At 47.8% G+C, this 18,472-nt stretch overlaps 1 long non-coding RNA gene across 1 annotated transcript in view; it reads left to right on the top strand.

Annotated features, from left to right (window-relative positions):
- Positions 1-18,472, top strand: part of LOC125774472 (uncharacterized) — a 105,783-nt gene that overhangs the window by 7,300 nt on the left and 80,011 nt on the right. Inside the window, exon 3 of the long non-coding RNA XR_007420937.1 lies at positions 10,826-10,881. This is a non-coding gene — a long non-coding RNA (uncharacterized LOC125774472). The remainder of the gene's footprint in view (positions 1-10,825; positions 10,882-18,472) is intronic.

The following is an 18,472-nucleotide window of genomic DNA, read 5'->3' as shown; positions in this document are numbered from 1 at the left end:
TAATGTGTCTCGGCTAAAGTGTCTTGGCTAAGGTGTCTTGGCTAAGGTGTCTTGGCTAAGGTGTCTTGGCTAATGTGTCTCGGCTAAGGTGTCTTGGCTAAGGTGTCTTGGCTTATGTGTCTCGGTTAAGGTGTCTTGGCTAAAGTGTCTTGGCTAATGTGTCTCGGCTAAGGTGTCTTGGCTAATGTGTCTTGGCTAAGGTGTCTTGGCTAATGTGTCTTGGCTAAGGTGTCTTGGCTAAGGTGTCTTGGCTAAGGTGTCTTGGCTAATGTGTCTTGGCTAAAGTGTCTTGGCTAAGGTGTCTTGGCTAATGTGTCTCGGCTAAGGTGTCTTGGCTAAGGTGTCTTGGCTAATGTGTCTTGGCTAATGTGTTTCGGCTAATGTGTCTTGGCTAAGGTGTCTTGGCTTAGGTGTCTTGGCTTATGTGTCTTGGCTAATGTGTCTCGGCTAAGGTGTCTTGGCTAAGGTGTCTTGGCTAATGTGTCTTGGCTAATGTGTCTTCGCTAATGTGTCTTGGCTAAGGTGTCTTGGCTAATGTGTCTTGGCTAAGGTGTCTTGGCTAATGTGTCTTGGCTAAGGTGTCTTGGCCAATGTGTCGTGGCTAATGTGTCTTGGCTAATGTGTCTTGGCTAAGGTGTCTTGGCTAATGTGTCTTGGCTAATGTGTCTCGGCTAATGTGTCTCGGCTAAGGTGTCTTGGCTAAAGTGTCTTGGCTAAGGTTTCTTGGCTAAGGTGTCTTGGCTAAGGTGTCTTGGCTAAGGTGTCTTGGCTAAAGTGTCTTGGCTAAGGTGTCTTGGCTAAGGTGTCTTGGCTTATGTGTCTCGGCTAATGTGTCTTGGTCAAGGTGTCTTGGCTAAGGTGTCTTGGCTAATGTGTCTTCGCTAATGTGTCTTGGCTAAGGTGTCTTGGCTAATGTGTCTTGGCTAAGGTGTCTTGGCTAATGTGTCTTGGCTAAGGTGTCTTGGCTAATGTGTCTTGGCTAATGTGTCTTGGCTAAGGTGCCTCGGCTAAGGTGTCTTGGCTAATGTGTCTTGGCTAAAGTGTCTTGGCTAAGGTGTCTTGGCTAAGGTGTCTAGGCTAATGATTCTTGGCTAAGGTGTCTTGGCTAATGTGTCTTGGCTAAGGTGTCTTAGCTAAGGTGTCTTGGCTAATCTGTTTTGGCTAAGGTGTCTTGGCTAATGTGTCTTGGCTAAGGTGTCTTGGCTAAGGTGTCTTGGCTAAGGTGTCTTGGCTAATGTGTCTTGGCTAATGTGTCTTGGCTAAGGTGTCTTGGCTAAGGTGTCTTGGCTAAGGTGTCTTGGCTAAGGTGTCTTGGCTAAGGTGTCTTGGCTAAGGTGTCTTGGCTAAGGTGTCTTGGCTAATGTGTCTCGGCTAAGGTGTCTTGGCTAAGGTGTCTTGGCTAAGGTGTCTTGGCTAAGGTGTCTTGAATAAGGTGTCTTGGCTAATGTGTCTCGGCTAAGGTGTCTCGGCTAAGGTGTCTTGGGTAATGTGTCTTGGCTAAGGTGTCTTGGCTTAGGTGTCTTGGCTAAGGTGTCTTTGCTAAGATGCTTGGCTAAGGTGTCTTGGCTAAGGTGTCTTGGCTAAGGTGTCTTGGCTAAGGTGTCTTGGCTAAGGTGTCTTGGCTAATGTGTCTTGGCTAATGTGTCTTGGCTAAGGTGTCTTGGCTAAGGTGTCTTGGCTAATGTGTCTTGGCTAATGTGTCTTGGCTAATGTGTCTCGGCTAAGGTGTCTTGGCTAAGGTGTCTTGGCTAATGTGTCTCGGCTAATGTGTCTTGGCTAAGGTGTCTTGGCTAAGGTGTCTTGGCTAAGGTGTCTTGGCTAAGGTGTCTTGGCTTAGGTGTCTTGGCAAATGTGTCTTGGCTAATGTGTCTTGGCTAAGATGTCTTGGCTAATGTGTCTTGGCTAAGGTGTCTTGGCTAAGGTGTCTTGGCTAAGGTGTCTTGGCTAATGTGTCTCGGCTTAGGTGTCTTGGCTAATGTGTCTTGGCTAAGGTGTCTTGGCTAAGGTGTCTTGGCTAAGGTGTCTTGGCTAAGGTGTCTTGGCTAAGGTGTCTTGGCTAATGTGTCTTGGCTAATGTGTCTTGGCTAATGTGTCTTGGCTAAGGTGTCTTGGCTAATGTGTCTCGGCAAAGGTGTCTTAGCTAATGTGTCTTGGCTTATGTGTCTTGGCTAATGTGTCTTGGCTAAGGTGTCTTGGCTAAGGTGTCTTGGCTAATGTGTCTTGGCTAAGGTGTCTTGGCTAAGGTGTCTTGGCTAAGGTGTCTTGGCTAATGTGTCTCGGCTAATGTTTCTTGGCTAAGGTGTCTTGGCTAAGGTGTCTTGGCTAATGTGTCTTGGCTAATGTGTCTTGGCTAAGGTGTCTTGGCTAAGGTGTCTTGGCTAATGTGTCTTGGCTAATGTGTCTTGGCTTAGGTGTCTTGGCTAATGTGTCTCGGCTAAGGTGCCTTGGCTAAGGTGTCTTGGCTAAGGTGTCTTGGCTAATGTGTCTCGGCAAAGGTGTCTTGGCTAATGTGTCTTGGCTAAGGTGTCTTGGCTAATGTGTCTTGGCTAAGGTGTCTTGGCTAAGGTGTCTTGGCTAATGTGTCTTGGCTAAGGTGTCTTGGCTAAGGTGTCTTGGCTAAGGTGTCTTGGCTAATGTGTCTTGGCTAAAGTGTCTTGGCTTAGGTGTCTCGGCTAATGTGTCTTGGCTAATGTGTCTTGGCTAAGGTGTCTTGGCTAATGTGTCTCGGCAAAGGTGTCTTGGCTAATGTGTCTTGGCTAAGGTGTCTTGGCTAAGGTGTCTTGGCTAAGGTGTCTTGGCTAAGGTGTCTTGGCTAATGTGTCTTGGCTAAGGTGTCTTGGCTAAGGTGTCTTGGCTAAGGTGTCTTGGCTAATGTGTCTTGGCTAAGGTGTCTTGGCTAATGTGTCTTGGCTAAGGTGTCTTGGCTAAGGTGTCTTGGCTAAGGTGTCTTGGCTAATGTGTCTCGGCAAAGGTGTCTTGGCTAATGTGTCTTGGCTAAGGTGTCTTGGCTAATGTGTCTTGGCTAAGGTGTCTTGGCTAAGGTGTCTTGGCTAATGTGTCTTTACTAAGGTGTCTTGGCTAAGGTGTCTTGGCTAAGGTGTCTTGGCTAATGTGTCTTGGCTAAAGTGTCTTGGCTTAGGTGTCTTGGCTAAGGTGTCTTGGGTAAGGTGTCTTGGCTAATGTGTCTTGGCTAAGGTGTCTTGGCTAAGGTGTCTTGGCTAAGGTGTCTTGGCTTAGGTGTCTTGGCTAAGGTGTCTTGGCTAAGGTGTCTTGGCTAAGGTGTCTTGGCTAAGGTGTCTTGGCTAAGGTGTCTTGGCTAAGGTGTCTTGGCTAATGTGTCTTGGCTAAGGTGTCTTGGCTAAGGTGTCTTGGCTAAGGTGTCTTGGCTAATGTGTCTTGGCTAAGGTGTCTTGGCTAAGGTGTCTTGGCTAAGGTGTCTTGGCTAAGGTGTCTTGGCTAAGGTGTCTTGGCTAAGGTGTCTTGGCTAATGTGTCTTGGCTAAGGTGTCTTGGCTAAGGTGTCTTGGCTAAGGTGTCTTGGCTAAGGTGTCTTGGCTAATGTGTCTTGGCTAAGGTGTCTTGGCTAATGTGTCTTGGCTAAGGTGTCTTGGCTAAGGTGTCTTGGCTAATGTGTCTTGGCTAAGGTGTCTTGGCTAAGGTGTCTTGGCTAAGGTGTCTTGGCTAATGTGTCTCGGCTAATGTTTCTTGGCTAAGGTGTCTTGGCTAAGGTGTCTTGGCTAATGTGTCTTGGCTAATGTGTCTTGGCTAAGGTGTCTTGGCTAAGGTGTCTTGGCTAATGTGTCTTGGCTAAAGTGTCTTGGCTTAGGTGTCTTGGCTAATGTGTCTCGGCTAAGGTGCCGTGGCTAAGGTGTCTTGGCTAAGGTGTCTTGGCTAATGTGTCTCGGCAAAGGTGTCTTGGCTAATGTGTCTTGGCTAAGGTGTCTTGGCTAATGTGTCTTGGCTAAGGTGTCTTGGCTAAGGTGTCTTGGCTAATGTGTCTTGGCTAAGGTGTCTTGGCTAAGGTGTCTTGGCTAAGGTGTCTTGGCTAAGGTGTCTTGGCTAAGGTGTCTTGGCTAAGGTGTCTTGGCTGAGGTGTCTTGGCTAATGTGTCTCGGCTAAGGTGCCTTGGCTAAGGTGTCTTGGCTAATGTGTCTTGGCTTATGTGTCTTGGCTAAGGTGTCTTGGCTAATGTGTCTCGGCTAAGGTGTCTTGGCTAAGGTGTCTTGGCTAATGTGTCTTGGCTAAGGTGTCTTGGCTAAGGTGTCTTGGCTAAGGTGTCTTGGCTAATGTGTCTTGGCTAAAGTGTCTTGGCTTAGGTGTCTTGGCTAAGGTGTCTTGGCTAAGGTGTCTTGGCTAATGTGTCTTGGCTAAGGTGTCTTGGCTAAGGTGTCTTGGCTAAGGTGTCTTGGCTAAGGTGTCTTGGCTAAGGTGTCTTGGCTAATGTGTCTTGGCTAAGGTGTCTTGGCTAAGGTGTCTTGGCTAAGGTGTCTTGGCTAAAGTGTCTTGGCTTAGGTGTCTTGGCTAATGTGTCTCGGCTAAGGTGCCTTGGCTAAGGTGTCTTGGCTAAGGTGTCTTGGCTAATGTGTCTCGGCAAAGGTGTCTTGGCTAATGTGTCTTGGCTAAGGTGTCTTGGCTAATGTGTCTTGGCTAAGGTGTCTTGGCTAAGGTGTCTTGGCTAATGTGTCTTGGCTAAGGTGTCTTGGCTAAGGTGTCTTGGCTAAGGTGTCTTGGCTAATGTGTCTTGGCTAAAGTGTCTTGGCTTAGGTGTCTTGGCTAAGGTGTCTTGGCTAAGGTGTCTTGGCTAATGTGTCTTGGCTAAGGTGTCTTGGCTAAGGTGTCTTGGCTAAGGTGTCTTGGCTAAGGTGTCTTGGCTAAGGTGTCTTGGCTAAGGTGTCTTGGCTAATGTGTCTTGGCTAAGGTGTCTTGGCTAAGGTGTCTTGGCTAAGGTGTCTTGGCTAATGTGTCTTGGCTAAGGTGTCTTGGCTAAGGTGTCTTGGCTAAGGTGTCTTGGCTAATGTGTCTTGGCTAAGGTGTCTTGGCTAAGGTGTCTTGGCTAAGGTGTCTTGGCTAATGTGTCTCGGCTAAGGTGTCTTGGCTTATGTGTCTTGGCTAAGGTGTCTTGGCTAAGGTGTCTTGGCTAAGGTGTCTTGGCTAAGGTGTCTTGGCTAAGGTGTCTTGGCTAAGGTGTCTTGGCTAAGGTGTCTTGGCTAATGTGTCTTGGCTAAGGTGTCTTGGCTAAGGTGTCTTGGCTAAGGTGTCTTGGCTAAGGTGTCTTGGCTAAGGTGTCTTGGCTAAGGTGTCTTGGCTAATGTGTCTTGGCTAAGGTGTCTTGGCTAATGTGTCTTGGCTAATGTGTCTTGGCTAAAGTGTCTTGGCTAAAGTGTCTTGGCTAATGTGTCTTGGCTAAGGTGTCTTGGCTAAGGTGTCTTGGCTAATGTGTCTCGGCTAAGGTGTCTTGGCTAAGGTGTCTTGGCTAATGTGTCTTGGCTAAGGTGTCTTGGCTAAGGTGTCTTGGCTAATGTGTCTTGGCTAAGGTGTCTTGGCTAAGGTGTCTTGGCTAATGGGTCTTGGCTAAGGTGTCTTGGCTTAGGTGTCTTGGCTTAGGTGTCTTGGCTAAGGTGTCTTGGCTAAGGTGTCTTGGCTAAAGTGTCTCGGCTTATGTGTCTTGGCTAAGGTGTCTTGACTAAGGTGTCTTGGCTAATGTGTCTTGGCTAAGGTGTCTTGGCTAAGGTGTCTTGGCTAATGTGTCTCGGCTAAAGTGTCTTGGCTAAGGTGTCTTGGCTAAGGTGTCTTGGCTAAGGTGTCTTGGCTAAGGTGTCTTGGCTAAGGTGTCTTGGCTAATGTGTCTCGGCTAATGTGTCTTGGCTAAGGTGTCTTGACTAAGGTGTCTCGGCTAAGGTGTCTTGGCTAAGGTGTCTTGGCTAAGGTGTCGTGGCTAAGGTGTCTTGGCTAAGGTGTCTTGGCTAATGTGTCTCGGCTAAGGTGTCTTGGCTAAAGTGTCTTGGCTAATGTGTCTCGGTTAAAGTGTCTCTGCTTATTTGTCTTGGCTAAGGTGTCTTGGCTAAGGTGTCTTGGCTAAGGTGTCTTGGCTAATGTGTCTTGGCTAAGGTGTCTTGGCTAATGTGTTTCGGCTAAGGTGTCTTGGCTAAGGTGTCTTGGCTAATGTGTCTTGGCTAATGTGTCTCGGCTAAGGTGTCTTGGCTAAGGTGTCTTGGCTAATGTGTCTTAGCTAAGGTGTCTTGGCTAGTGTGTCTTGGCTAAGGTGTCTTGGCTTATGTGTCTTGGCTAATGTGTCTTGGCTAAGGTGTCTTGGCTAATGTGTCTTGTCTAATGTGTCTTGGCTAATGTGTCTCGGCTAAGGTGTCTTGGCTAATGTGTCTTGGCTAATGTGTCTTGGCTAAGGTGTCTTGGCTAAGGTGTCTTGGCTAATGTGTCTCGGCTAAGGTGTCTTGGCTAATGTGTCTTGGCTAATGTGTCTTGGCTAATGTGTCTTGGCCAAGGTGTCTTGGCTAATGTGTCTTGGCTAAGGTGTCTTGGCTAAGGTGTCTTGGCTAAGGTGTCTTGGCTAAGGTGTCTTGGCTAAGGTGTCTTGGCTAATGTGTCTTGGCTAAGGTGTCTTGGCTAAGGTGTCTTGGCTAAGGTGTCTTGGCTAAGGTGTCTTGGCTAATGTGTCTCGGCTCATGTGTCTTGGCTAAGGTGTCTTGGCTAAGGTGTCTTGGCTAATGTGTCTTGGCTAAGGTGTCTTGGCTAAGGTGTCTTGGCTTATGTGTCTTGGCTAAAGTGTCTTGGCTTAGGTGTCTTGGCTAATGTGTCTCGGCTAAGGTGTCTTGGCTAAGGTGTCTTGGCTAAGGTGTCTTGGCTAATGTGTCTCGGCTAATGTGTCTTGGCTAAGGTGTCTTGGCTAAGGTGTCTTGGCTAATGTGTCTTGGCTAAGGTGTCTTGGCTAAGGTGTCTTGGCTAATGTGTCTTGTCTAATGTGTCTTGGCTAATGTGTCTCGGCTAAGGTGTCTTGGCTAATGTGTCTTGGCTAATGTGTCTTGGCTAAGGTGTCTTGGCTAAGGTGTCTTGGCTAATGTGTCTTGGCTAATGTGTCTCGGCAAAGGTGTCTTGGCTAATGTGTCTTGGCTAAGGTGTCTTGGCTAATGTGTCTTGGCTAAGGTGTCTTGGCTAAGGTGTCTTGGCTAATGTGTCTTGGCTAAGGTGTCTTGGCTAAGGTGTCTTGGCTAAGGTGTCTTGGCTAATGTGTCTTGGCTAAAGTGTCTTGGCTTAGGTGTCTTGGCTAAGGTGTCTTGGCTAAGGTGTCTTGGCTAATGTGTCTTGGCTAAGGTGTCTTGGCTAAGGTGTCTTGGCTAAGGTGTCTTGGCTAAGGTGTCTTGGCTAAGGTGTCTTGGCTAAGGTGTCTTGGCTAATGTGTCTTGGCTAAGGTGTCTTGGCTAAGGTGTCTTGGCTAAGGTGTCTTGGCTAATGTGTCTTGGCTAAGGTGTCTTGGCTAAGGTGTCTTGGCTAAGGTGTCTTGGCTAATGTGTCTTGGCTAAGGTGTCTTGGCTAAGGTGTCTTGGCTAAGGTGTCTTGGCTAATGTGTCTCGGCTAAGGTGTCTTGGCTTATGTGTCTTGGCTAAGGTGTCTTGGCTAAGGTGTCTTGGCTAAGGTGTCTTGGCTAAGGTGTCTTGGCTAAGGTGTCTTGGCTAAGGTGTCTTGGCTAAGGTGTCTTGGCTAAGGTGTCTTGGCTAATGTGTCTTGGCTAAGGTGTCTTGGCTAAGGTGTCTTGGCTAAGGTGTCTTGGCTAAGGTGTCTTGGCTAAGGTGTCTTGGCTAAGGTGTCTTGGCTAATGTGTCTTGGCTAAGGTGTCTTGGCTAATGTGTCTTGGCTAATGTGTCTTGGCTAAAGTGTCTTGGCTAAAGTGTCTTGGCTAATGTGTCTTGGCTAAGGTGTCTTGGCTAAGGTGTCTTGGCTAATGTGTCTCGGCTAAGGTGTCTTGGCTAAGGTGTCTTGGCTAATGTGTCTTGGCTAAGGTGTCTTGGCTAAGGTGTCTTGGCTAATGTGTCTTGGCTAAGGTGTCTTGGCTAAGGTGTCTTGGCTAATGGGTCTTGGCTAAGGTGTCTTGGCTTAGGTGTCTTGGCTTAGGTGTCTTGGCTAAGGTGTCTTGGCTAAGGTGTCTTGGCTAAAGTGTCTCGGCTTATGTGTCTTGGCTAAGGTGTCTTGACTAAGGTGTCTTGGCTAATGTGTCTTGGCTAAGGTGTCTTGGCTAAGGTGTCTTGGCTAATGTGTCTCGGCTAAAGTGTCTTGGCTAAGGTGTCTTGGCTAAGGTGTCTTGGCTAAGGTGTCTTGGCTAAGGTGTCTTGGCTAAGGTGTCTTGGCTAATGTGTCTCGGCTAATGTGTCTTGGCTAAGGTGTCTTGACTAAGGTGTCTCGGCTAAGGTGTCTTGGCTAAGGTGTCTTGGCTAAGGTGTCGTGGCTAAGGTGTCTTGGCTAAGGTGTCTTGGCTAATGTGTCTCGGCTAAGGTGTCTTGGCTAAAGTGTCTTGGCTAATGTGTCTCGGTTAAAGTGTCTCTGCTTATTTGTCTTGGCTAAGGTGTCTTGGCTAAGGTGTCTTGGCTAAGGTGTCTTGGCTAATGTGTCTTGGCTAAGGTGTCTTGGCTAATGTGTTTCGGCTAAGGTGTCTTGGCTAAGGTGTCTTGGCTAATGTGTCTTGGCTAATGTGTCTCGGCTAAGGTGTCTTGGCTAAGGTGTCTTGGCTAATGTGTCTTAGCTAAGGTGTCTTGGCTAGTGTGTCTTGGCTAAGGTGTCTTGGCTTATGTGTCTTGGCTAATGTGTCTTGGCTAAGGTGTCTTGGCTAATGTGTCTTGTCTAATGTGTCTTGGCTAATGTGTCTCGGCTAAGGTGTCTTGGCTAATGTGTCTTGGCTAATGTGTCTTGGCTAAGGTGTCTTGGCTAAGGTGTCTTGGCTAATGTGTCTCGGCTAAGGTGTCTTGGCTAATGTGTCTTGGCTAATGTGTCTTGGCTAATGTGTCTTGGCCAAGGTGTCTTGGCTAATGTGTCTTGGCTAAGGTGTCTTGGCTAAGGTGTCTTGGCTAAGGTGTCTTGGCTAAGGTGTCTTGGCTAAGGTGTCTTGGCTAATGTGTCTTGGCTAAGGTGTCTTGGCTAAGGTGTCTTGGCTAAGGTGTCTTGGCTAAGGTGTCTTGGCTAATGTGTCTCGGCTCATGTGTCTTGGCTAAGGTGTCTTGGCTAAGGTGTCTTGGCTAATGTGTCTTGGCTAAGGTGTCTTGGCTAAGGTGTCTTGGCTTATGTGTCTTGGCTAAAGTGTCTTGGCTTAGGTGTCTTGGCTAATGTGTCTCGGCTAAGGTGTCTTGGCTAAGGTGTCTTGGCTAAGGTGTCTTGGCTAATGTGTCTCGGCTAATGTGTCTTGGCTAAGGTGTCTTGGCTAAGGTGTCTTGGCTAATGTGTCTTGGCTAAGGTGTCTTGGCTAAGGTGTCTTGGCTAAGGTGTCTTGGCTAAGGTGTTTTGGCTAATGTGTCTCGGCAAAGGTGTCTTGGCTAATGTGTCTTGGCTAAGGTGTCTTGGCTAATGTGTCTTGGCTAAGGTGTCTTGGCTAAGGTGTCTTGGCTAATGTGTCTTGGCTAATGTGTCTTGGCTAAGGTGTCTTGGCTAAGGTGTCTTGGCTAATGTGTCTTGGCTAAAGTGTCTTGGCTTAGGTGTCTCGGCTAATGTGTCTTGGCTAAGGTGTCTTGGCTAAGGTGTCTTGGCTAAGGTGTCTTGGCTAATGTGTCTCGGCTAATGTGTCTTGGCTAATGTGTCTTGGCTAAGGTGTCTTGGCTAATGTGTCTTGGCTAAGGTGTCTTGGCTAAGGTGTCTTGGCTAATGTGTCTTGGCTAAGGTGTCTTGGCTTAGGTGTCTTGGCTAAGGTGTCTTGGCTAAGGTGTCTTGGCTAAGGTGTCTTGGCTAAAGTGTCTCGGCTTATGTGTCTTGGCTAAGGTGTCTTGGCTAAGGTGTCTTGGCTAAAGTGTCTTGGCTAAGGTGTCTTGGCTAAGGTGTTTTGGCTAAGGTGTCTTGGCTAAATTGTCTTGGCTAATGTGTCTCGGCTAAAGTGTCTTGGCTAAGGTGTCTTGGCTAAGGTGTCTTGGCTAAAGTGTCTTGGCTAAGGTGTCTTGGCTAAGGTGTCTTGGCTAAGGTGTCTTGGCTAAGGTGTCTTGGATAATGTGTCTTGGCTAAGGTGTCTTGGCTAAGGTGTCTTGGCTAAATTGTCTTGGCTAATGTGTCTCGGCTAAAGTGTCTTGGCTAAGGTGTCTTGGCTAAGGTGTCTTGGCTAAAGTGTCTTGGCTAAGGTGTCTTGGCTAATGTGTCTCGGCTAATGTGTCTTGGCTAAGGTGTCTTGGCTAAGGTGTCTCGGCTAAGGTGTCTTGGCTAAGGTGTCTTGGCTAAGGTGTCTTGGCTAAGGTGTCTTGGCTAAGGTGTCTTGGCTAAGGTGTCTTGGCTAATGTGTCTCGGCTAAGGTGTCTTGGCTAAAGTGTCTTGGCTAATGTGTATCGGTTAAAGTGTCTCTGCTTATTTGTCTTGGCTAAGGTGTCTTGGCTAAGGTGTCTTGGCTAAGGTGTCTTGGCTAATGTGTCTTGGCTAAGGTGTCTTGGCTAATGTGTTTCGGCTAAGGTGTCTTGGCTAAGGTGTCTTGGCTAATGTGTCTTGGCTAAGGTGTCTTGGCTAATGTGTCTCGGCTAAGGTGTCTTGGCTAAGGTGTCTTGGCTAAGGTGTCTTGGCTAAGGTGTCTTGGCTAAGGTGTCTTGGCTAAGGTGTCTTGGCTAATGTGTCTTGGCTAATGTGTCTTGGCTAAGGTGTCTTGGCTAAGGTGTCTTGGCTAATGTGTCTTGGCTAAAGTGTCTCGGCTAAGGTGTCTGGGCTAATGTGTCTTGGCTAAGGTGTCTTGGCTAAGGTGTCTTGGCTAAGGTGTCTTGGCTAATGTGTCTTGGCTAAGGTGTCTTGGCTTAGGTGTCTTGGCTAAGGTGTCTTGGCTAAGGTGTCTTGGCTAAGGTGTCTTGGCTAAGGTGTCTTGGCTAAGGTGTCTTGGCTAAGGTGTCTTGGCTAAGGTGTCTTGGCTAATGTGTCTTGGCTAATGTGTCTTGGCTAAGGTGTCTTGGCTAAGGTGTCTTGGCTAATGTGTCTCGGCTAAGGTGTCTTGGCTAATGTGTCTTGGCTAATGTGTCTTGGCTAATGTGTCTTGGCTAATGTGTCTTGGCCAAGGTGTCTTGGCTAAGGTGTCTTGGCTAAGGTGTCTTGGCTAAGGTGTCTTGGCTAAGGTGTCTTGGCTAAGGTGTCTTGGCTAATGTGTCTTGGCTAAGGTGTTTTGGCTAAGGTGTCTTGGCTAAGGTGTCTTGGCTAATGTGTCTCGGCTAATGTGTCTTGGCTAAGGTGTCTTGGCTAAGGTGTCTTGGCTAATGTGTCTTGGCTAATGTGTCTTGGCTAAGGTGTCTTGGCTAAGGTGTCTTGGCTAATGTGTTTTGGCTAAAGTGTCTTGGCTTATGTGTCTTGGCTAATGTGTCTCGGCTAAGGTGTCTTGGCTAAGGTGTCTTGGCTAAGGTGTCTTGGCTAATGTGTCTCGGCTAATGTGTCTTGGCTAAGGTGTCTTGGCTAAGGTGTCTTGGCTAATGTGTCTTGGCTAAGGTGTCTTGGCTAATGTGTCTTGGCTAAGGTGTCTTGGCTAACGTGTCTCGGCAAAGGTGTCTTGGCTAATGTGTCTTGGCTAAGGTGTCTTGGCTAATGTGTCTTGGCTAAGGTGTCTTGGCTAAAGTGTCTAGGCTAAGGTGTCTTGGCTAATGTGTCTTGGCTAAAGTGTCTTGGCTTAGGTGTCTCGGCTAATGTGTCTTGGCTAAGGTGTCTTGGCTAAAGTGTCTTGGCTAAGGTGTCTTGGCTAATGTGTCTCGGCTAATGTGTCTTGGCTAATGTGTCTTGGCTAAGGTGTCTTGGCTAATGTGTCTTGGCTAAGGTGTCTTGGCTAAGGTGTCTTGGCTAATGTGTCTTGGCTAAGGTGTCTTGGCTTAGGTGTCTTGGCTAAGGTGTCTTGGCTAAGGTGTCTTGGCTAAGGTGTCTTGGCTAAAGTGTCTCGGCTTATGTGTCTTGGCTAAGGTGTCTTGACTAAGGTGTCTTGGCTTATGTGTCTTGGCTTAGGTGTCTTGGCTAAGGTGTCTTGGCTAAATTGTCTTGGCTAATGTGTCTCGGCTAAAGTGTCTTGGCTAAGGTGTCTTGGCTAAGGTGTCTTGGCTAAGGTGTCTTGGCTAAGGTGTCTTGGCTAATGTGTCTCGGCTAATGTGTCTTGGCTAAGGTGTCTTGGCTAAGGTGTCTCGGCTAAGGTGTCTTGGCTAAGGTGTCTTGGCTAAGGTGTCTTGGCTAAGGTGTCTTGGCTAAGGTGTCTTGGCTAATGTGTCTCGGCTAAGGTGTCTTGGCTAAGGTGTCTTGGCTAAGGTGTCTTGGCTAAGGTGTCTTGGCTAATGTGTCTTGGCTAATGTGTCTTGGCTAAGGTGTCTTGGCTAAGGTGTCTTGGCTAATGTGTCTTGGCTAAGGTGTCTTGGCTAAGGTGTCTTGGCTAATGTGTCTTGGCTAAGGTGTCTTGGCTAAGGTGTCTTGGCTTATGTGTCTCGGCTAAGGTGTCTTGGCTAAGGTGTCTTGGCTAAGGTGTCTTGGCTAAGGTGTTTCGGCTAAGGTGTCTTGGCTAATGTGTCTTGGCTAATGTGTCTTGGCTAATGTGTCTTGGCTAAGGTGTCTTGGCTAAGGTGTCTTGGCTAGGTGTCTTGGCTAAGGTGTCTTGGCTAATGTGTCTTGGCTAAGGTGTCTTGGCTAAGGTGTCTTGGCTAAGGTGTCTTGGCTAAGGTGTCTTGGCTAAGGTGTCTTGGCTAAGGTGTCTTGGCTAATGTGTCTTGGCTAAGGTGTCTTGGCTAAGGTGTCTTGGCTTATGTGTCTCGGCTAAGGTGTCTTGGCTAAGGTGTCTTGGCTAAGGTGTCTTGGCTAAGGTGTTTCGGCTAAGGTGTCTTGGCTAATGTGTCTTGGCTAATGTGTCTTGGCTAAGGTGTCTTGGCTAATGTGTCTTGGCTAATGTGTCTTGGCTAAGGTGTCTTGGCTAATGTGTCTTGGCTAAGGTGTCTTGGCTAAGGTGTCTTGGCTAAGGTGTCTTGGCTAATGTGTCTTGGCTAATGTGTCTTGGCTAAGGTGTCTTGGCTAATGTGTCTTGGCTAAGGTGTCTTGGCTTAGGTGTCTTGGCTAAGGTGTCTTGGCTAATGTGTCTTGGCTATGGTGTCTTGGCTAAGGTGTCTTGGCTAAGGTGTCTTGGCTTATGTGTCTCGGCTAAGGTGTCTTGGCTAAGGTGTCTTGGCTAAGGTGTCTTGGCTAAGGTATTTCGGCTAAGGTGTCTTGGCTAATGTGTCTTGGCTAAGGTGTCTTGGCTAAGGTGTCTTGGCTTATGTGTCTCGGCTAAGGTGTCTTGGCTAAGGTGTCTTGGCTAAGGTGTCTTGGCTAATGTGTCTTGGCTAAGGTGTCTTGGCTAATGTGTCTTGGCTAATGTGTCTTGGCTAATGTGTCTTGGCTAAGGTGTCTTGGCTAAGGTGTCTTGGCTAAGGTGTCTTGGCTAATGTGTCTCGGCTAATGTGTCTTGGCTAAGGTGTCTTGGCTAATGTGTCTTGGCTAAGGTGTCTTGGCTAAGGTGTCTTGGCTAAGGTGTCTTGGCTAAGGTGTCTTGGCTAATGTGTCTTGGCTAAGGTGTCTTGGCTAATGTGTCTTGGCTAATGTGTCTTGGCTAATGTGTCTTGGCTAAGGTGTCTTGGCTAATGTGTCTTGGCTAAGGTGTCTTGGCTAATGTGTCTTGGCTAATGTGTCTTGGCTAATGTGTCTTGGCTAAGGTGTCTTGGCTAAGGTGTCTTGGCTAAGGTGTCTTGGCTAATGTGTCTTGGCTAATGTGTCTTGGCTAAGGTGTCTTGGCTAAGGTGTCTTGGCTAATGTGTCTTGGCTAAGGTGTCTTGGCTAAGGTGTCTTGGCTAAGGTGTCTTGGCTAAGGTGTCTTGGCTAATGTGTCTCGGCTAATGTGTCTTGGCTAAGGTGTCTTGGCTAAGGTGTCTCGGCTAAGGTGTCTTGGCTAAGGTGTCTTGGCTAAGGTGTCTTGGCTAAGGTGTCTTGGCTAAGGTGTCTTGGCTAATGTGTCTCGGCTAAGGTGTCTTGGCTAAGGTGTCTTGGCTAAGGTGTCTTGGCTAAGGTGTCTTGGCTAATGTGTCTTGGCTAATGTGTCTTGGCTAAGGTGTCTTGGCTAAGGTGTCTTGGCTAATGTGTCTTGGCTAAGGTGTCTTGGCTAAGGTGTCTTGGCTAATGTGTCTTGGCTAAGGTGTCTTGGCTAAGGTGTCTTGGCTTATGTGTCTCGGCTAAGGTGTCTTGGCTAAGGTGTCTTGGCTAAGGTGTCTTGGCTAAGGTGTCTTGGCTAAGGTGTTTCGGCTAAGGTGTCTTGGCTAATGTGTCTTGGCTAATGTGTCTTGGCTAAGGTGTCTTGGCTAATGTGTCTTGGCTAATGTGTCTTGGCTAAGGTGTCTTGGCTAATGTGTCTTGGCTAAGGTGTCTTGGCTAAGGTGTCTTGGCTAAGGTGTCTTGGCTAAGGTGTCTTGGCTAATGTGTCTTGGCTAAGGTGTCTTGGCTAAGGTGTCTTGGCTAATGTGTCTTGGCTAAGGTGTCTTGGCTAAGGTGTCTTGGCTAAGGTGTCTTGGCTAAGGTGTTTCGGCTAAGGTGTCTTGGCTAATGTGTCTTGGCTAAGGTGTCTTGGCTAAGGTGTCTTGGCTAATGTGTCTTGGCTAAGGTGTCTTGGCTAATGTGTCTTGGCTAAGGTGTCTTGGCTAAGGTGTCTTGGCTAATGTGTCTCGGCTAAGGTGTCTTGGCTAATGTGTCTTGGCTAAGGTGTCTTGGCTAATGTGTCTTGGCTAATGTGTCTTGGCTAAGGTGTCTTGGCTAAGGTGTCTTGGCTAAGGTGTCTTGGCTAATGTGTCTTGGCTAAGGTGTCTTGGCTAAGGTGTCTTGGCTAATGTGTCTTGGCTAAGGTGTCTTGGCTAAGGTGTCTTGGCTAAGGTGTCTTGGCTAAGGTGTCTTGGCTAAGGTGTCTTGGCTAAGGTGTCTTGGCTTAGGTGTCTTGGCTAAGGTGTCTTGGCTAATGTGTCTTGGCTAATGTGTCTTGGCTAAGGTGTCTTGGCTAATGTGTCTTGGCTAAGGTGTCTTGGCTAAGGTGTCTTGGCTAAGGTGTCTTGGCTAAGGTGTCTTGGCTAATGTGTCTTGGCTAAGGTGTCTTGGCTAACGTGTCTTGGCTAAGGTGTCTTGGCTTAGGTGTCTTGGCTAAGGTGTCTTGGCTAATGTGTCTTGGCTAAGGTGTCTTGGCTAAGGTGTCTTGGCTAAGGTGTCTTGGCTTATGTGTCTCGGCTAAGGTGTCTTGGCTAAGGTGTCTTGGCTAATGTGTCTTGGCTAAGGTGTTTCGGCTAAGGTGTCTTGGCTAATGTGTCTTGGCTAATGTGTCTTGGCTAAGGTGTCTTGGCTAATGTGTCTTGGCTAATGTGTCTTGGCTAAGGTGTCTTGGCTAATGTGTCTTGGCTAAGGTGTCTTGGCTAAGGTGTCTTGGCTAAGGTGTCTTGGCTAAGGTGTCTTGGCTAATGTGTCTTGGCTAAGGTGTCTTGGCTAATGTGTCTTGGCTAAGGTGTCTTGGCTAAGGTGTCTTGGCTAATGTGTCTTGGCTAAGGTGTCTTGGCTAAGGTGTCTTGGCTAAGGTGTCTTGGCTAAGGTGTTTCGGCTAAGGTGTCTTGGCTAATGTGTCTTGGCTAATGTGTCTTGGCTAATGTGTCTTGGCTAATGTGTCTTGGCTAAGGTGTCTTGGCTAATGTGTCTTGGCTAAGGTGTCTTGGCTAAGGTGTCTTGGCTAATGTGTCTCGGCTAAGGTGTCTTGGCTAATGTGTCTTGGCTAAGGTGTCTTGGCTAATGTGTCTTGGCTAATGTGTCTTGGCTAATGTGTCTTGGCTAAGGTGTCTTGGCTAAGGTGTCTTGGCTAAGGTGTCTTGGCTAATGTGTCTTGGCTAATGTGTCTTGGCTAAGGTGTCTTGGCTAAGGTGTCTTGGCTAATGTGTCTTGGCTAAGGTGTCTTGGCTAAGGTGTCTTGGCTAAGGTGTCTTGGCTAATGTGTCTTGGCTAATGTGTCTTGGCTAATGTGTCTTGGCTAAGGTGTCTTGGCTAAGGTGTCTTGGCTAAGGTGTCTTGGCTAATGTGTCTTGGCTAATGTGTCTTGGCTAAGGTGTCTTGGCTAAGGTGTCTTGGCTAATGTGTCTTGGCTAAGGTGTCTTGGCTAAGGTGTCTTGGCTAAGGTGTCTTGGCTAAGGTGTCTTGGCTAAGGTGTCTTGGCTAAGGTGTCTTGGCTAATGTGTCTTGGCTAAGGTGTCTTGGCTAATGTGTCTTGGCTAAGGTGTCTTGGCTAAGGTGTCTTGGCTAATGTGTCTCGGCTAATGTGTCTTGGCTAAGGTGTCTTGGCTAAGGTGTCTTGGCTAATGTGTCTCGGCTAAGGTGTCTTGGCTAATGTGTCTTGGCTAAGGTGTCTTGGCTAATGTGTCTTGGCTAATGTGTCTTGGCTAATGTGTCTTGGCTAAGGTGTCTTGGCTAAGGTGTCTTGGCTAAGGTGTCTTGGCTAATGTGTCTTGGCTAATGTGTCTTGGCTAAGGTGTCTTGGCTAAGGTGTCTTGGCTAATGTGTCTTGGCTAAGGTGTCTTGGCTAAGGTGTCTTGGCTAAGGTGTCTTGGCTAAGGTGTCTTGGCTAAGGTGTCTTGGCTTAGGTGTCTTGGCTAAGGTGTCTTGGCTAATGTGTCTTGGCTAATGTGTCTTGGCTAATGTGTCTTGGCTAATGTGTCTTGGCTAAGGTGTCTTGGCTAAGGTGTCTTGGCTAAGGTGTCTTGGCTAATGTGTCTTGGCTAATGTGTCTTGGCTAAGGTGTTTCGGCTAAGGTGTCTTGGCTAATGTGTCTTGGCTAAGGTGTCTTGGCTAATGTGTCTTGGCTAAGGTGTCTTGGCTAAGGTGTCTTGGCTAATGTGTCTCGGCTAATGTGTCTTGGCTAAGGTGTCTTGGCTAAGGTGTCTTGGCTAATGTGTCTCGGCTAAGGTGTCTTGGCTAATGTGTCTTGGCTAAGGTGTCTTGGCTAATGTGTCTTGGCTAATGTGTCTTGGCTAATGTGTCTTGGCTAAGGTGTCTTGGCTAAGGTGTCTTGGCTAAGGTGTCTTGGCTAATGTGTCTTGGCTAATGTGTCTTGGCTAAGGTGTCTTGGCTAAGGTGTCTTGGCTAATGTGTCTTGGCTAAGGTGTCTTGGCTAAGGTGTCTTGGCTAAGGTGTCTTGGCTAAGGTGTCTTGGCTAATGTGTCTCGGCTAAGGTGTCTTGGCTAATGTGTCTTGGCTAAGGTGTCTTGGCTAATGTGTCTTGGCTAATGTGTCTTGGCTAATGTGTCTTGGCTAAGGTGTCTTGGCTAAGGTGTCTTGGCTAAGGTGTCTTGGCTAATGTGTCTTGGCTAATGTGTCTTGGCTAAGGTGTTTCGGCTAAGGTGTCTTGGCTAATGTGTCTTGGCTAATGTGTCTTGGCTAAGGTGTCTTGGCTAATGTGTCTTGGCTAATGTGTCTTGGCTAAGGTGTCTTGGCTAATGTGTCTTGGCTAAGGTGTCTTGGCTAAGGTGTCTTGGCTAAGGTGTCTTGGCTAAGGTGTCTTGGCTAATGTGTCTTGGCTAAGGTGTCTTGGCTAATGTGTCTTGGCTAAGGTGTCTTGGCTAAGGTGTCTTGGCTAATGTGTCTTGGCTAAGGTGTCTTGGCTAAGGTGTCTTGGCTAAGGTGTCTTGGCTAAGGTGTTTCGGCTAAGGTGTCTTGGCTAATGTGTCTTGGCTAATGTGTCTTGGCTAAGGTGTCTTGGCTAATGTGTCTTGGCTAAGGTGTCTTGGCTAAGGTGTCTTGGCTAAGGTGTCTTGGCTAAGGTGTCTTGGCTAATGTGTCTTGGCTAAGGTGTCTTGGCTAATGTGTCTTGGCTAAGGTGTCTTGGCTTAGGTGTCTTGGCTAAGGTGTCTTGGCTAATGTGTCTTGGCTAAGGTGTCTTGGCTAAGGTGTCTTGGCTAAGGTGTCTTGGCTTATGTGTCTCGGCTAAGGTGTCTTGGCTAAGGTGTCTTGGCTAAGGTGTCTTGGCTAAGGTATTTCGGCTAAGGTGTCTTGGCTAATGTGTCTTGGCTAAGGTGTCTTGGCTAAGGTGTCTTGGCTTATGTGTCTCGGCTAAGGTGTCTTGGCTAAGGTGTCTTGGCTAAGGTGTCTTGGCTAATGTGTCTTGGCTAAGGTGTCTTGGCTAATGTGTCTTGGCTAATGTGTCTTGGCTAATGTGTCTTGGCTAAGGTGTCTTGGCTTAGGTGTCTTGGCTAAGGTGTCTTGGCTAATGTGTCTTGGCTAAGGTGTCTTGGCTAAGGTGT

This window comes from Anopheles funestus, unplaced genomic scaffold, assembly GCF_943734845.2.
Source record: "Anopheles funestus unplaced genomic scaffold, idAnoFuneDA-416_04 scaffold_10_ctg1, whole genome shotgun sequence".
Classification (NCBI taxonomy): domain Eukaryota; kingdom Metazoa; phylum Arthropoda; class Insecta; order Diptera; family Culicidae; genus Anopheles; species Anopheles funestus.
This window is presented reverse-complemented; position numbering and strand designations above follow the sequence as displayed.